Genomic DNA, 17,367 nt, shown 5'->3' with positions numbered 1-17,367 from the left:
CTGTCATCTGATATCGGACTTTCGAAAATTTAACTGAATCTAAATTTATTGACCGCGTACAATGGCGATAACTCCCAGTTATGACGTAGGCTAGTTCTTTCAAAATAGAGAAAGACTAAGAGAGAAGGATGAGAAGTTAAGGGGAGGGTAAAGGAAGGAGAGGAAGAAGAAGAAGGAGGGTAGGAAGGAGGAAAAAGGGTTAGAATGACCTTAAAAGTTAAATATGTTATCTCAGAAATAGTAGAAGGCAAGAGGAAGGTGATACAAAAAAAAGGAGGTATTGAACGGTCTATGGTAAAGATGGAAAAAGGTAAAAGAGAGAGGAAAAGAAGGGGCAGAGGAGAAGAAAGTACCTAATAATCATTGAAATATAGTAAAGAAATTCAAATAAGTACTAGAGGTACTTTGTATTCCCTTTCTATTTAGTGAGAATCAAGTTTGAACTGTTAGCTGCAAAACACATGCTAACCCATACAACTCTGACCTGGATTCAAGTCTGCTGTATAGGATTCCATAACTTACTCCTGCTCGTCTTTCTAATTAATTTCTTTATAGTCCTGTACTATTTTTTGCTTAAACGCAGTTCTATAATATATTTTAAACTGTTGTTATCTTATATACAGTAGACTTTCCAGATTTTTTCAAAACTTTCACAACTTGATATTAGACATGTTGTCCCTCCGACGTCTTACGAGCAAAAAGCCATGTAGAAGTGCGCCAAAGCACTGAGATTGCGTACAATTTCCAATCACAGCACAGAATTTTCGCGCGGCTGTATTACAAAGGTCGAATAAGAAATGGTTTAAACAGGATAAAACTAGATTTTGGCACGATATGGGTATGGTATCTCATCGGGCTGCATAGGCTCTTAAGGGTCCTATCTGATTTTGAATTGGCGATAACTCGGAAGAAATTTTACCCAATGGCTAAAATACGAATTACATTGGAATAATAATGTATACTTTATAACTGTTCAAATGAAATGCTCATACACGGGAAAATTATAAAGGAATGATAAGTAAATAAAAAGAAATTATTTTCTGGGAACCTGCATACCTAATTATTCTAAAACTTCCAAATTATTCTAATTTTGCTCAAAAACGAAATGAATTTTATATGTGGGTAAGAGAAATTTATACAGTAAAAACTGATTACACGTCCTGATATTGTACAGTGGGTTTAAAAATTATCGGGACACGGACTAAGATTACAAGAAAATTTTTAAGCACTAGATACACTGTAACTAGTTGGTTACAATGCTATATAACAGAATACCCTTTGGGACCTCCTAAGTGCAATGAGGAATAAAAAATTTCAGTATATGGCAACGTCGCAGTTTAACTTGGATCCATGATCTTCGTATCCATCAAGTAATTACATTGACTGTTACTGTAATAGGTGGTTCTAGTCGCAACGTCTATCGATTTTAATTGCCATCTGGAAATAAACATTGTAACTATTTGATGGATTGATATCTACTCTATGGTTCTTGATCTGTACGTTGCCACATAATGTAATCCGCGTCTCCAGACGTGAGTCCTAAAGGTATACAATTATACAGGGTGTTTCAAAACAACACCGACAACGTTTGGGAGGTGATACTGACACCAAGATTAGAAGAAAAGTATAGAAAAATCTGGGTGCACAAATGCTTCCTTTCGGAGTTATGGGCTGCCGAAAACATGAAAAAATGAACTTTAAAAATCCATAGCTCCGAAACTATGGGATCTACCGTAGTCGGCTCAAGACATTATTTAGAAACTAGTATGCGCCCTATCCAAAAATTCATATTTCAGAATCCTGCGGAACTTTCGAAACAATTTTTATAGAGGTAGTTTGTAAGAACTTCAAATTACATGCCCATAGCCAAACTACCTTCATAAAAAATGTTGCGTGAGTATCGCAGGATTCTGAAACATGTATTTTGGGATAGCGCATATATTGGTTCCTAAGTGAAGTCTTGACCTGACTACGGTAGGTCTCATAGTTTCGGAGCTATGGACTATTAAAGTTCATTTTTTCATGTTTTCGGCAGCCTATAACTCCGAAAGGAACCATTTGTGCACCCAGATTGGTCTATACTTTTGGTCTTATCTTGGTGTGAGGAATCACCTTCCAAACGTTGTTGGTGTTGTTTTGAAACACCCTGTATATATATATATATATATATATATATATATATATATATATATATATATATATATATATATTGTTAGCTTTATTTTGACTTGTAGAATAATGCTCTGTTGTCCACGGGAGCCATTTTTAGAAAATCTAAATTTCGAGTTATCCCATGTTCTTTCATTGTCGTTAAGTTGTTGAAACTGTTTCATATTATTTCAAAAATCTTTAAGTTTTACGTCCCACGCTTATACTGGCTAGGCTAAAGGAGACGGTGATGATGAGAAATGAATCAAATGATGGAATGAAGAAAGTAGGAGGAAAACCCTGAAGAAAAACCACGCACACGGTGTTTGTTCACCATAAAGCTCAATTGGCGCGAACTGGGATCGAACCAAGGACCCATGCACCAGAGGTTAGCGCTCTACAACTGAGTCAAAGCAGCAGTACTCTCACATTATTTCATTTTTAAGAAATAAATATACTACTTTGACCACAAGGTACTGCTGCTCAATAGTAGAGCGCTTACCTCTGCTGGGTGGGGTCCTTGGTTCGATCCATGGCCAAGCTCCAAGCTAAGCGGTTAGCGTACGCGCTTCTGGCGTGGGAGACCTGGGTTCGATTCCCGGCTGGAGCTCAAGTCGTTGGGATTCCACGTTAATCAGTAGATCCCGTCTCATATAGCCTCGCTGCTGAACGGAATGTTAAACTGAAAATCAACTCAACTCGATCCATGGCCATAAACGTTTTTGGTGGATAACATTGTTTCCATGGGTTTTCTCAGGATTTTCCCGTCTCCTCCCACATTATTATTCTACTAATTCGTCTATTATAATTTGCTTGCTTTAATCATGCGTCTTCCTTAGCCTAAAGGCCATAATCGTGGGACGTTAAACTGAAATTTTTCATTTCATTTCGTTACTCTGATCAGAAACGTTTTTTTTAAAAGGTGGATCACTAGGTGTTCTTGATGCTATGCTAAACGCTGTTTGAATAGTGTGGCGTTGCCAGATAGTGTCGAGTGTTTAATGATGCCAGATAATAAAGGAAGTAATCATGGAGTTCTGCTCGGATACTTACTGGAGAAATTAATTCGACCCTTACCGGAATTCACAGCTAAGTTCCGCTTCTCGAACTGCAGCGCTAGAATCCAGGATTTCTCTTATTGTGACTGTCATATAAATTTGGCAACAACGCATTATGGCGTTCTGCGCAAGTTTTTTCTCAAAATCAATTTCCTTAAATGTAAATTAATATTTAAATAAAATGTGAAACATGACACGAAACACGGTCAAACAATATATCTATTTTGTAATAAGATCGTTACTTTAAAATACTTTACACGTACAAATAAACATTTCATAAAACTCAGCACTTCTAGTAAGATCTAATAGCAAGTGCCATCTTGTGTGCTTATTGTAAAACGAATAAAATATTTTCTTTTATTTCGATAACACAAGACACAACCAAATGAATCAGTGTCTTGTGTTGTAGCTAAAACATAACTCTATCTTATAGCACAATATTTATAATATGTGAAGATTCATTGCACAGTAGTTAAGAAAATGAGCTAAAATACGTACTGATTTCCGGTTGATGACCCACCTTAATTAATGTGAACATAACGGTTTATTAGATTATCGCACGAGATATATGTTCTTGCTGCATTTTTTCTGCTCACTTGAAGTTCACGTTGCATATTAAGACCAAATTATCCTATGAATACAGAAAGTATGCTTTCAATTTCCAATACAGAAAGTATGCTTTCAATTTCATTATTTGCTCTTCCAACATTATCATACAACCTCCGAATGTCAAATAAATTATAAAAATAATGCGCAATTATGTTTAAAAGGTGGTTAATTACTGTACTTAATTAATACAGATTAATGTAATAAGTTGTAAAATAACCTAGCGCTAGCTATTATGAAAGTTATAATTATTTCTTTATACATACACTCATGTCCAAAATTATTGTCACATCTCTATAAATATGTTGTTGTAGGAATATAATTTGATACCGAATTCGCCCGGTATTTCTTATAATGTTAGTATGTGTATAATCGGCAAAGACATGTATGTGGCAAATTTCATGTCAAAAGAGCAGTAAAGAAGAACAATAAAACGAAAATAAAATTTTATTGTCCATTTAGCAACATTTTGTGTCACTCATTCTAGTTTTCGTATTCATAATTCTTTTCCCATGAAATTTACCACAAATATACACTTCCCGATTATACACATACTATCATTATTAAAAGTACCCTACAAAATCATTATCAATTTTTATTCTTGCAAGAAGACAGATATAGATATGCGACAATCATTTTGGACATGAGTGTACATATTTTTAGATATGTTTAATACCTCCACGTGTGGGGCTCGATGATGGGAAGAGTAACATGAAATTAATTTTTATCAGACGACGTGCGTGAGCGTGGTGTAGAGAAAACTTGTTCTTATCTCCTGACAGCTTAAGTGGAATGAATAATAGCGTCATATACAAGTTTAGTTAGATAGAATCAGTGGCGGATATAGACCGTGGCCGGGGGTCTAAGCCTCCTAGTCTTTTGAATTAAAAAAATTATTGAAACTATTATTTACATATTTTTAAAAGTTTATAGTAAGCATTGCCTTTTATACTTTATTGAAAATTTTTTGAAACATTAGACATAGTTTCAGGCTCGTATCCACTTAAATTTTTACTGTCCCCCCTAAAATTTTCACGATAGGCTTGCAAATGAACTAAAATATGGTTGGATCGGGCCCCCCTAACTTCTACCGGCCCTCTAAATTTTTGGGCTGGCTACCGGCCCGTATAGCTTTACTTGCAGTTTTTCTGTTATGCAATGTGTAAAATAATACTTTAGGTTGACAGTGTCAAACCTAATCAACCTAATCAATCCAACCTAATCATAACAGGCCGGTAGCAAGCCCAAAAATGTAGGGGGGGCTGAAGTTAGGGGGACCCGATCCAACCATATTATATTTCATCACCACATTATAGTTCATTTGCAAGCCAACCGTGAAAATTTTAGGGGGGCAGCAAAAATTTAGGGGGCGGCCCCCCTAAATTCCCCTGGATACGAGCCTGAATCATAATATCTATTCGGAAAGAGTTAAGTTCGGAACTTCTGCAGGACCCATGAAGTATTGTAAACTCATGATATACTTATCATAATCTGGATTCTGGCTGCCCCCAGTTTTTACTTTCTAGATCCGCCACTGGACAGAATACAAACCATTGTTACATTTCTCCTTGAAGTATAAAGAGGGAGTGAATGGATCATCTTTAAGGAGCACTAAAACTTCGAAACGGCGTGTGATTGTCCTGAAAATTTGCAGTAAAGACGAGAACACAGTTTGAAGGGTAGTCCCAAAAAATAGGAGCATAAAATTGGAAAGTTAGGTGACGAGATTTCTCATAATCAATGGCGTCTCCTGAGGGAAATCAATCAATAAAATTGCAATTTTATCACTACAAGCTAAGGGAAGAAAATATATCCAAATGTCCTAATTCTTCTAAGCAAAGGGAAGAAAACTTACCTAATGTCCTAATTCTTCTAAGTTAAGAGAAGAAAACTTACCTAATGTCCTAATTCTTCTAAGCTGAGAGAAGAAAACACCCAAATGTCCTAATTATTCTATGTATGAGTTAGGTTCTTAGGTAAGCTTCCCTATTTTAAGCCAAAGAAATGAAGTTGTAAATGTACTAATGTGACTGCCCTCACGAGACATCGCTGTTCATAATATAGTCTAAAAAGACACACATTATCACAAAATAACCCAATTCCTAAACTTCCAGTTCATTTGTATATTGCTTGCAATGATAAGCATATATCGCCACACTACACTTTTGTTCCTCGATGTGTTGCAGTGAATCTATATTTTTAGGACTTATGCTGTTTAGGTCTTGTGCCGTTTAGGATTTATGAATGTTACCCTTTAGGACTAATGCCATTTAGGAATTGTGCCGCGAAATGATTTTTAGGACTTGTACCGCGAAATGATTTTTAGGTCTTGTACACTCCGCATCAAAAAATTGCGACACCTAACGCCGTGCAGTTAGGCCACCCAATATACACCTTCTTATCCCATAATCGTGTCTGGTAGAGAGACTCCCTCCCTCTCCTCCTTTCTTCTCTCCCATACTAAAATTAGCTAACAACATGAACGCAATTCTAATTTCAAACTACACATGTATTAGTATCGATAAAATGGAATAACAAAACCGAGACGAAACAAGATTCACAAGTAGATTTAGGGAGAAACTGAAACACACATAATGAAAAATTGAAACCAATGAATGTCTATTTCACAGAGGTTCAGAAACGAGCCAGAGAGAGAGAGAGAGAAGGCGAGAGAAGAAGAAAAGTGAAAGGGAGAACAGATAAAAATGTGGAATTTTAAACTTAGCAAGAAAAGAACCTAACATTATAAAGTTCCGTTACCAGAAATCCAACACTAATATAGAAATAACGTTTGCTTTATATATTTTTCAGGACTATTCGAATATATAGAGGATACTTGAAACATTCATTAAGTCACTTTCAAAAAGGATAGCATACTCAATTTCCAGTAGAACTATAGATCTCACGGGACACATCTAAGATAATGTCAACAGTTTAACACACATGCTTTGTTTCTGCGTGGTTCGGTTGTAAATTCGGTAGTGTTCATTGGACGTACTGATGCAAACTACATTCTAATAAACCCAGTAGGATGCGTAGGTCATATCTTCCATTTCAGACTCCTAATGCAAAGTGAACAAAAAAAAAAAAAAAAAAAAGAAGAAGAAGAAGAAAGAAAGATAGATGATTGCTATTTTACTGGTAAATTTTTATCAGAAATATCCTATATTAAAAGTCCAAACCGTATCACAATGAAAAGCTAGAAATGTTCAAATGGAAAATTGGATGTTCCTTATAGATGTAGCAGACCTTGCACGTTTCAAATTTCAACGTGAATAAATCACATTGAATTACAAGATGGAAAGAAGTTTGTGTAGAACTAGTATAAATAAATTTTTGTTTCCAAATAACCAAAGAGATTACCATTTTCTAGTCTTTTAGGAAGATTTATCTGTACCGAACATCCGGTATCACTTTCATCTCTTGCGAATATAACGTTATAATTTGCACAGAGAGAATGAAGACGCTAGAGCTAAAACGTATCTTAATGTCAGTCGTATGATGTTTGTTAGCTTATGGACCACCACTGGATCAAGGATTCAAACCCATAGTGACCCGGTAATTCGACTGAGACTCGGTAACCCAGATGATAAAAAATATATTTTGCTTATTCTCTTGCGTTTAAACAGTATTTCTTTCACAGATGACCAGGACTGGAGATGTTATGTCCAGAGCACGATAAATCCGACGCTGAAGTTGCCAATTAAGTGCATTCTCTAGACCACGTCTATCGTTCTCTTGCTCCGTTTTAACTTTGGAACACACACACGCAGATGAAGTGCGTGTGAACGTGAGAGAGAGGGGGAGAGGTGTAAGGTGCAACGACAGGATAGGGAAACGACAAGAAAGAGAGAGAGAGAGAGAAAGAGAGAGAGAGGGACAAATATAAATATGAAACATACATATCATTACAGTGTATGATAAAGAAGGCACACACAGTTTATTCGAATTCTCGCCAGTGATGCTTTGTACGTTCTCCAACAGAAGATAAATCTCTGTTTGCAGCCATTATTTTATACGAAAAAGTTATACTACCTGGTGGGGAATCGATCCCAGATTTTCTGCTTGGAAGTCTGATACTTTACCACTACACCACCGACTGCTTTCCCTAAACTTTGTTAAACAAATGCTGTAATATTTCTTTCTAAGAATGATAACACGAAAAGTGTTTACTGCAGATCAATGAAGTGTTTCGAATGTCCTGGTAAATCCTTTGCCCTTTCCCAACCAACATTCGTAAATCGTCTCTATCGTGACAAAGGTGTTTGCTTCCACATTCTTAAGCATTGCACGTATAATATGAGAAATCGATTCTTCACTATCACTTAGTAAAAAATGCAAGCTTGGCATGAACGGGATTTGAATCCATGCTAGAAACCTTTATTAATCGTAACTCCATTACGTTACCGCTACAATACAATACCAATACCATACCATGCCACGTGAAGCTAGAAGGCAAATATTGCTTACTTTAGCCTTGATTATTAAAACGATCAAGCTTCTTCCTGTAAGGTTATTTGCACCTAAGTGCACAACGAAATTAATGTATTCGACGACATAGAGAGAAATTAGTGCCCACTAGTAAAGGAAACCACATTCAATCCAGAAAAAAGTACAGAAATAAAAACTTAGGTGTCTCAATTTTTTTTGATGCGGAGTGTACCATTTAGGACTTGTGCCGTTTAGGAAAAGTGCCGTGTCCCCGTCCTAAACAGCACAAGACCTAAACGGCACTGGACCTAAAAACCCCTTGTGGCGCTACCATCGCGTCCGTGTCAAGAATACTGTCAATCTGTTAGTCGAAGTTTTAGATGCACTGTGTCATATTACAGAACCAGATTCTAGTTTAGTTCTTACAAGTAATTCATATAAATACATATTCTATCGTTCTGAAATAAAAAAATTATAAATAAAGCCTATTGTTCTTTCTTGCTGTTTGCATGATAGCATTTCTGTGGTGACAAAATATTAACTACCTATCAAATGTGATTCTCAGATCTTTCATAATGTCTATTTTTGTTTTCTTTAACTATTTCCACCTCGTATTAGTAACATAATGTTGTGTTTTAGTTATATACGTCAAAAATTTTGCTTTCTTTGTGTTGATTTGAGGTAAATTAATTTTCAATAAATATTTATCATATTCAACTCTTTCCGTAGCAAATAGTTGTCACACTCGTAATTAACTACTCTTTACTTGTTACCATTATTAACAATAGTTTTGGTATTACTAACAAAGCTGGTACCGTTGGAATTAACTATTATTATTATTATTATTATTATTATTATTATTATTATTATTATTATTATTATTATGGAAGAAAAGAAGCATTATTAGTGAAGATTTGATATGTGAATGGGAAATGAAGTAAGGATAGGAACACCATAAAAACCTTTAAGAAAAAAAAAGAATTTTGTGTGATATTAGATAAAGATTTGTGAAAAAGACTCATCAGGAGGTACATGTATGTGTACTTTACGGAGCAGAAAAGCATATATTGCTAAAGAAACTTACAAGAAGTGGTTGTTGAGAAGAACAGAAAAAAAATATCTTAGTCAATTATAAAGTGTCAGCAATGTTAGAGGTAATTAAAAAAAAGAAAAAAGAAAGGTTTTTATATTATTTAAGAAATAAATTCTAATGTAAGGAAAGGATATGAGGTACGGTGTAAGGCAAAGTAGTGAGGGAAACAGAAAGGATATGATGAATGTACGATATCTTCTTACATCAAAACTAAGAAGTTAAAAGCTGAAAAATTCTAAGGAGAAAACGGAATAGTTATACAAAACGTGTCATTGAAATTTAAAGGGGAGCAGGCAGAGTAAAACACTTAAGGCAGTTAGTAACTAAAACTTTCTGTCAAAAAGTGCATAATTAATACAAAAGGAACACTTTTAATCAAGGCCTCAGCATGAAGGGAAGTGTTAGAGGAGATTGAAAAATGAAGAAAGTTGTAACATAGATATTGTTTGTGGACATATACTAGAAGAACTTAGCGTAAGTACGTAATGGAACTTGGAGTGGAGGGAGCCCTTTGATTAAATGAATTGCGGTTTCTCAATTTGTGGAATATGATTTGTCAGTAATATAATGGCGGATCTAGAGAGAATCCGAAATTTTATCGCTTCAAATTAAGTTTAAAAACTATCTAATGTAGTAATTGTTGTAAAAAAAAAATCGATGAAATTTCTAGTGTAACATCTCACTCCCACAATGGAGACGGATAATTAACGTAAGTGAATGATTATTAAAATTAAGAATGAGAATGTGGGAGGAAATAGGATCCTCTCGAGAAAACTCATTGAAACGATATCGTTCACCATAAATTCACAGATCGGGGATCGAACAACGGATATCTCGCAGCATAATTGAGCGCTCTATCACAATGACTGAGCCAGTGTGTTTTTACTAATTGTAATATAAAGATATAACATCTTAATTTTAACTGATGCTACTTCCCTCAAGAGCCGCCACTCCTAATGGCAGAATTTGTATAATGATCATGCGTCATTATATAGTAGCTTCTAAATCCTAAGAAATCATTTTAGAACTACTATTCTGATTGGAACGAAGGGGTCGGTGTCAAATATAGAAATAAGAGGAGAGAAAATAGAAGAGGTGACTAATTTTCGATACCTCGGTAGTATTGTTAGCAATGATATGAAATATGAACATGAAATAAAAGCAAGGATAGGAAACGGGAGTACCCTGAGAAAGCACATGCACACGGTGTTTGTCCACCACGAAGTTCACTTGGCGGGAGCAGGGTTTAAACCCGGGACCCCAAACACCAGAGGTGAACGCTCTACCACTAAGCCACCGCGGCCCCACCTTGAATAAAGAGTTTAGAAAAAAGATTCATGAAATGCTTCGTGTAGAATATTGTACTGTATGAGTCAGAAACACAGACATTACGCAAAAATGATGAAATATGACTGGAAGCTTTCGAAATGTGGGTGTGGAGAAGAATGGAGCGAATTAGCTGGGTCGAACAGAAAACGAATGAGAGGGTGTTAGAAATGGTAGGGGAGAAGAGAATAATTTTAGATATTATTAAGAAGAGGAAGAGAAACTATTTGGGACATTGTATTAGAAGGAACTATATTATGAGGGATGTTTTAGAGGGTATGGTCACAGGAAAAGCAGGAAGAGGACAAAGGAGATTACAATTAATGAACGATATCAAAACAGAGAAATCGTACGTGAAGACGAAGAGGTTAGCGGAAGACCGTACAGCATAGAAGCTTGTTAGTTATAGCAAGTGACCTGCCAATAATGGAAGAATATCTAATGATGAAGATTCTGATACTGTACTGTGTATTGTCTTTGATTCAAAAGACAAAAGAGCTAGGATGAGAGATTAGAATAAAAACAAATGCTGTAAAATCACAATCCTTTCATCCTTTTTAAATTTCAAAGACTCGTTAACGAACTTCAACAGATTGCAGTTTTTTAAAGTCTTTTTTCGCAACACAAGAGCGAAAATTACAAGAGCCATCTGAAGGTCAGACGCGCGTTTTCCTTTGTACTCAGTCAGGGAGAATATAATAACCACAGTTATCTGAACGCCAATCCTCAGAGCAACTAATGATATTAAGGCTTTGGACCTACAACAGAGAAAATTAATAAAGTTAGGATTTACGAGTTTAATTATTACAACGGCGTGGATAAAGCCTATGAAAACAAAAGAAAGTAGATGAATATTAAAAAAAAAATACAGAAGAAATAAAGGCGGTTGGCCAGGTACCTTTGGAGCTTCTAAAGCAACTCTCATTCTGCAAGATTACCTTTCCATTTTCTAACTACGTACAACGAGCAATGTATGTGTACTTACTTCTATATATATATATCTACTCGACACGGCTTTCGAATTACCAGTTAAATAACAGTAGCTCCTCTACAACGCTGCTTCATTAACTTGCAAATTAGACGTCAGAGGCAGCACTGTCGCCATCGCAAATAAGTGAAAGAAAAGAAAATAATACAGGGAAGAACTGTCTTCTTTTGTTTTCGTTTCATCTTCTTCAAGAGAGAATTTACATACAAGTATGGCGTCGGAAAAATCAAGTAAGAAAAAACAGATAGACACACACACACACACACTCTTTACGGATTTTATTCTGTGACTTAAATAAAGAGGCTATGGAAAAACTACTAAGCAGTCTATTCCCCTAGTCGACAGATCCACTTGAATTCAGGGACGCTATTTGGACCTTTAGGCGGCAATTGTCTTCTGCTCTGATTGAGGTATAAATATACTTTAAAACAGTGGTTCTGAACCGGTGTGCCCCGGAACACTAGTGTATCGCGAAACTTTCGAAACAATGTGCCAATAAAGGCGACAAATATATAATATGATCTATATATAAAATTAAAAATAACTATGTTTATGACTTCGTAACTCTTAAACAACCCGACCGATCTCAATCAAATTTTTAACATAGATGAGGTTCTGATCTGGGATGGTTTTTATAATTTCACTTCGACGGTACTACTTAGGGGTAGGAGAGGGGCGTTATACAAAAATGACCGATATTAGGGTCGAATCCATAGTTTCCGGGATCACTGAGATGAATAGTGACACTTCCATTTCCATTTAAATCAAAATTCAGCCCACAACAGTAATATTTATTTTATTATTTATATAGATTACTTATAATTTTTTGTTTTTTAATTATATTTTCTTTGCTTCTATCGCTTTTAGAGCACTCCAATAATATTAAAATGTGACTGACTAACGGAACATATTGTAAAGGAAACAAGAAAGTTCTGTCGCTTTTTCACATACCACCTTCGAACATCAATATGTCACTTAATATGTACCTGGAAGATCAAAGATAGTCCCATCAGCATCGATGACCTTTTACCAACGTTCGAAAGGATATTGATTTAATCACGGTAGATTTGGTGGGCCGTGAAGCGAAGAAGGTATCAAGTGCATTTTGCATTTCTACTAGGGATTTGAATTGACTTTCTCTAAGGTGATTGTCCAAGGAATGAAACAGGTGGTAATCGGACCGGGAATGGCCAGGGACTATGGTGGATGCAATAGTGTTTCCCATCCAAGGCGTAGAATGGTGTCCCAGGTCATCCTAGCCACGTGGTTCTTAGCGTTGTACTGTAACAGCAGGACCCCTTTACGATTCAGGTGTGCTGACTCCAGAAGTTTGAGTTTTTCTTGAACATGGCTCAAGTGCTGACAGTGTAAAGTTCCATTGATGCTCTGACCAGTTGGTAGCAGTTCCTGGTGCGCGATGCGAGCAGTCTACCAAACACACAAGAGGACCTTCTTCTGCTGCAGTGCTGGCTACTTGTAACCAGTTCATGAGATGCTAACCAATGATGACGGCACTGTGGAGCTTCGTACAGAACCTACTTCTCATCACATGTCAACACCCTGTTGAGAAATGGTTCCTTTCTCAAAACGAGACAGCAAAGAAGCACAGGTGTCTGCTTGCGTTGCCTTCTGACCTGGAGTCAAATCATGTGGGACTCATCGTCCCAACTTGTATTGCTTCCCAAGTTGATGGAGGTGCTGCCGAATGGTTTTTACATTCACACTGAATTGCAGTCCCAGTTCCTCACACGTATGGTCACTGTTCGCCTCAATTGCTGCCTGAAGATCTTTATTTTGTACATGTGTGCCAGAGATATTTTCTACATAAATAAGATATGGTTTACTGTAAGATTTTATACCTGCATATTGAATAAGTTGTAATCATTGTCAGAGTTTTCTTCAATAGTGGAATATAATTAAGCAGTGAGAAAATGAATAATTATAGTGAGACAGGTATAGGCATGTTCTTTAATTTTAGGTAAAAGTTTGGTTTAGTGAAAACAAGTTCATTTTCATTCTAAGTGTTCTCCACCTGAGCAATTGGTCATCCTGTCGCTATTGAACTGAATTCATACCCCATCAGGATCCTGCCGCCTACAGTCGGACAATTTGTTCATGCCGACCAGATGCTGCAGTCGGATTGCCTGCGCCGGACACCGAGGTCTTTCCGCGCGATTTTCGACCGCGACAAATAGTTACCTTGCCGAGCAGTCGGCAAACACTCGTAAAGGTGCAGTAAATGTGCCGTCCCCGCCTTCAAAAAGAGGCTGGCATAAGGAATCGGCAGAGGGTCGGAAAGAGGCCTTTCCGACTGTTTTGCCGACTCTGACGGTCGGCAACAGTCGGCAAAGAGTCGGCAAAGGGCATTTTATTTTACGATTTTCGACCGGTTGCCGCCTCGGCAAAGGGAAGGAAGAAAACGGCCTAGGACCTATATGTTAGGTACCACCTCGGCATTGCCTAGTGTGAATGAAGAAAACCTGGGTTCAGGATGGCTGGCTTAAAAAAGCTTTTTACACTTTCTCGACCGAGTGTCCCCACCGGGAATCGAATCCGGAATCGCTCGTACCAAAGACGAGATTGTTAGTGACTACGCTACGCGACATCATACATAATTATTTTATATTCCAGAAATAAATGTAAAATTGACTGATGTAATTTCGAGAAATGTTGAAGATAATTGACTCATTGGTAGAGCGCACCCCCTTAGTACGAAGGATCCCTGGTTCGATCCAGACTTTGAGAGTTTGCGGTGGGTACCATCGTGTCCTTGAATTTTCTCGGGGTTCTTCCATCTCTTTCCAAATTATGATTCCAGCAATTATTTCACAACCGTTCACTTTTATTGCATATCAGTGGCGCGGTGGCTCAGTGCTAGAGCGTTCACGTCCGGTGTTTGAGGTCCCTGATTCGATCCCAGTTCCTATTTAGGACATAGTTTTATTGTTTTATAGTGGACAAACACCGTGCTCGTGGGTTTTCTCGGGGTTCTCCCGTTTCCTCCAACTTTCTTCATTCCACCATTTCACTCATCTCTCATCATCACCGTCTCCTTTAGCCTAACCGGCATAACCGTGGGACGTTCAACTTAAAGATTTCATTTCATTTTTTCAAATTCTGCCCCCTTCCTGCCAGCACCTATATAATAAAAGCATCTGTTTTTGGTCTCTGATACGTCACCCTGAAGACGTGAACAACGTTGTCTGTTCTCGCAACGTTGGGCGACGTAGAATTCAACTGGTTGATTGCCCGAAAACAACTATATTCATCACGATACCAGGAAAAAAAAAGCTTCAGTTCCTATTTAGGACATAGTTTTATTGTTGTTACCTTCAAACCCAGATACCTTGAAATTAATGAAGTATTATAGCAACTAGATGACTTAAATTGAAGAAATATATACAAACGTTTCCAATTCACTACCAATCACCTGTTGATGATGATGGTCACAAAAAAGTAACCATCCATTCCTTTCATTACACACTTGGTGAGGATCAAGTTATTGTGTAAATGTATCTCAGACTCCATTCAAATTGAGTTAAAGTTATTAGATAGATTGTTTTATGGGCCGTTGCTCACTTGATCGAAAGTAAATTTAGCATTTTTTGCTTATTTTACTTTAAACATATAATACAACCATACTTAAATTTTTATAACAGTATTAATTACAATTTCTTTAATTTTATATTATAGTGAATTAAATTTTAATTAAATATTTCTTAGGATATTTTAACAGCATATTACAAGTTATATCCGTAGAGTAAAAAATGCTTTAATCTTACTTTATCTGTCTCTTTTAGATGGGGGCGCGGTGGCTCAGTGATAGAGCGTTCACCTCTGGTGCTTGGGGTCCCTAATTTGATCCCAGCTCGCGCCGTGTGGACTTTGTGGTGGACAAACACCGTGCTCGTGGGTTTTCTCGGGGTTCTCCCGTTTTCTCCCACTTTCTTCATTCCACCATTTCATTCATCTCTCATTATCACCGTCTCCTTTAGCCTAACCGTTAAACTTAAAGACTAGCGTGGGACGTTAAACTTAAAGACTAGCATGGGACGTTAAACTTAAAGATTTCATTTCATTTTTTCTCTTTTAGACTTGATGTTCAATCTCAGAGGATCACAAAGGCAGACTTCGACGACTACGAACATGACTAAATAAAGCTCCGGTCATTAGGTCCCTATGAGGACTGGAAATACGAGTTACAGACATATTTAATTTATGTCCGAAGCATATAAGTGTGTGTAACAAATTGGATTTGTATGACAGTCTGGTTTTCATAAATGGCGACTAGGTTAGAAGAAAATTTTTCGAGTACTGCTTATATGTATGCAACCAAACATACGCAGTGTTTGGTGGGTTGCCTGGCAAGTAGGAGTTACGCCTTGGAAGTTAAATTCATTCACAGACAGAAGTACTGTAGATACACAGTCTCCTTTAGCCTAACCGGTATAACCGTGGAACGTAAAACTCAAAGATTTCATTTCATTTTCATTTTACAATGGTATTCTTTCCACTTTTATGTTTTCCTTCCACATTAAAATAAAAGTTCTGTGCACCGGGACACAGGATATGGATTCGATGTATTTCGTTACACAGAATCCAAATTTCGAAACCCTAGGAAAATCGATCGTGTCAATTTTTTGTTATGGGTGAGTGTAAATTTTTTATGAGCGAAAAATTTGAGCGATTTTGGATAGGGAAGACAAACATTTTTCGCCCTTAAAACAAAATTGACAGGGTCAATCATTCTCGGATTTCGAAATTTGGATTCTGCGTAACAAAGTACTTCGAATTCATACCCTAGGGTTCACTGCACAGAACTTTATTTTATTGTATTGCCGTGTTACAAGTATCTTCCCTATCCTAAATCGGTAAAGTTTTTCATCCATAACAAAAAATTGACACGATCGATTTTCCTGGGTTTTCGAAATTTGGATTCTGTGCAACAAAATACATCGAACTCATACCCTAGGGTTCACTGCACAGAACTTTATTTTATTGTATTGCCGTGTTACATGTATCTTCCCTATCCAAAATCGGTAAAGTTTTTCACCCATAACAAAAAATTGACAGGATCGATTTTCCTGGGGTTTCGAAATTTGGATTCTGTGTAACAAAATAAATCGAATTCATACCCTGGGGTCCGCTGAACAGAACTTTTATATTTTTATGTGTGTGGTCGGGTTATCAATGTTCTTTGTTATAATTAAAGTCTTATGTCTACTAACAGAAGTGCCCGTTCTTCACACGGAGAAAACAATATGCAACCTGGAACATAGTTAAGTAGTTTGTTTTGTCTAACTTGAGGGCTTCTGAGACACTTTACACTTTTCGAGCCTTCAGAGCGTGCGATCCTTCTCCAATCCCAAATTGTTTCTGTCAACGGCACCGAAAACTATGGATTCGACACTAATATCAGTCTTTTTCAATAATTTATTTTCCCCTTCTCCCTTTCTCCAAGTTGCGGGGCTGAATTTGGATTTAAACGGCATTGGAAGAGTCGAAAATCAAAAGAAAATGGCTTCGTGTGTGATTAGTTCTCTTGAAGAATTATCTGTATCCAAAATTTAATTCCTATAGATGATTCATATTTGTGCGAAAATTTGATGACACACACATTCTTTTATGTATTAACAAGAATAAGAATTAATTGTAGGAAAAAATACATTTCCTTGTAATTTTTGTTCGTTGCGATTGGTATGTAAAGGAACTGAGAA

General features: G+C 36.8%; 1 protein-coding gene across 1 annotated transcript in view; it reads right to left on the bottom strand.

Annotated features, from left to right (window-relative positions):
• The window catches only part of LOC145662910 (transient-receptor-potential-like protein), a 191,529-nt gene that overhangs the window by 105,040 nt on the left and 69,122 nt on the right, over positions 1 to 17,367 (bottom strand). The window lies entirely within an intron of this gene.

The sequence above is a fragment of the Thermobia domestica genome, chromosome 10 (assembly GCF_964235325.1).
Source record: "Thermobia domestica chromosome 10, izTheDome1.hap1.1, whole genome shotgun sequence".
Lineage (NCBI taxonomy): Eukaryota > Metazoa > Arthropoda > Insecta > Zygentoma > Lepismatidae > Thermobia > Thermobia domestica.
The sequence above is the reverse complement of the archived record's forward strand: the minus strand, read 5'-3'. Positions and strand labels throughout refer to the sequence as shown.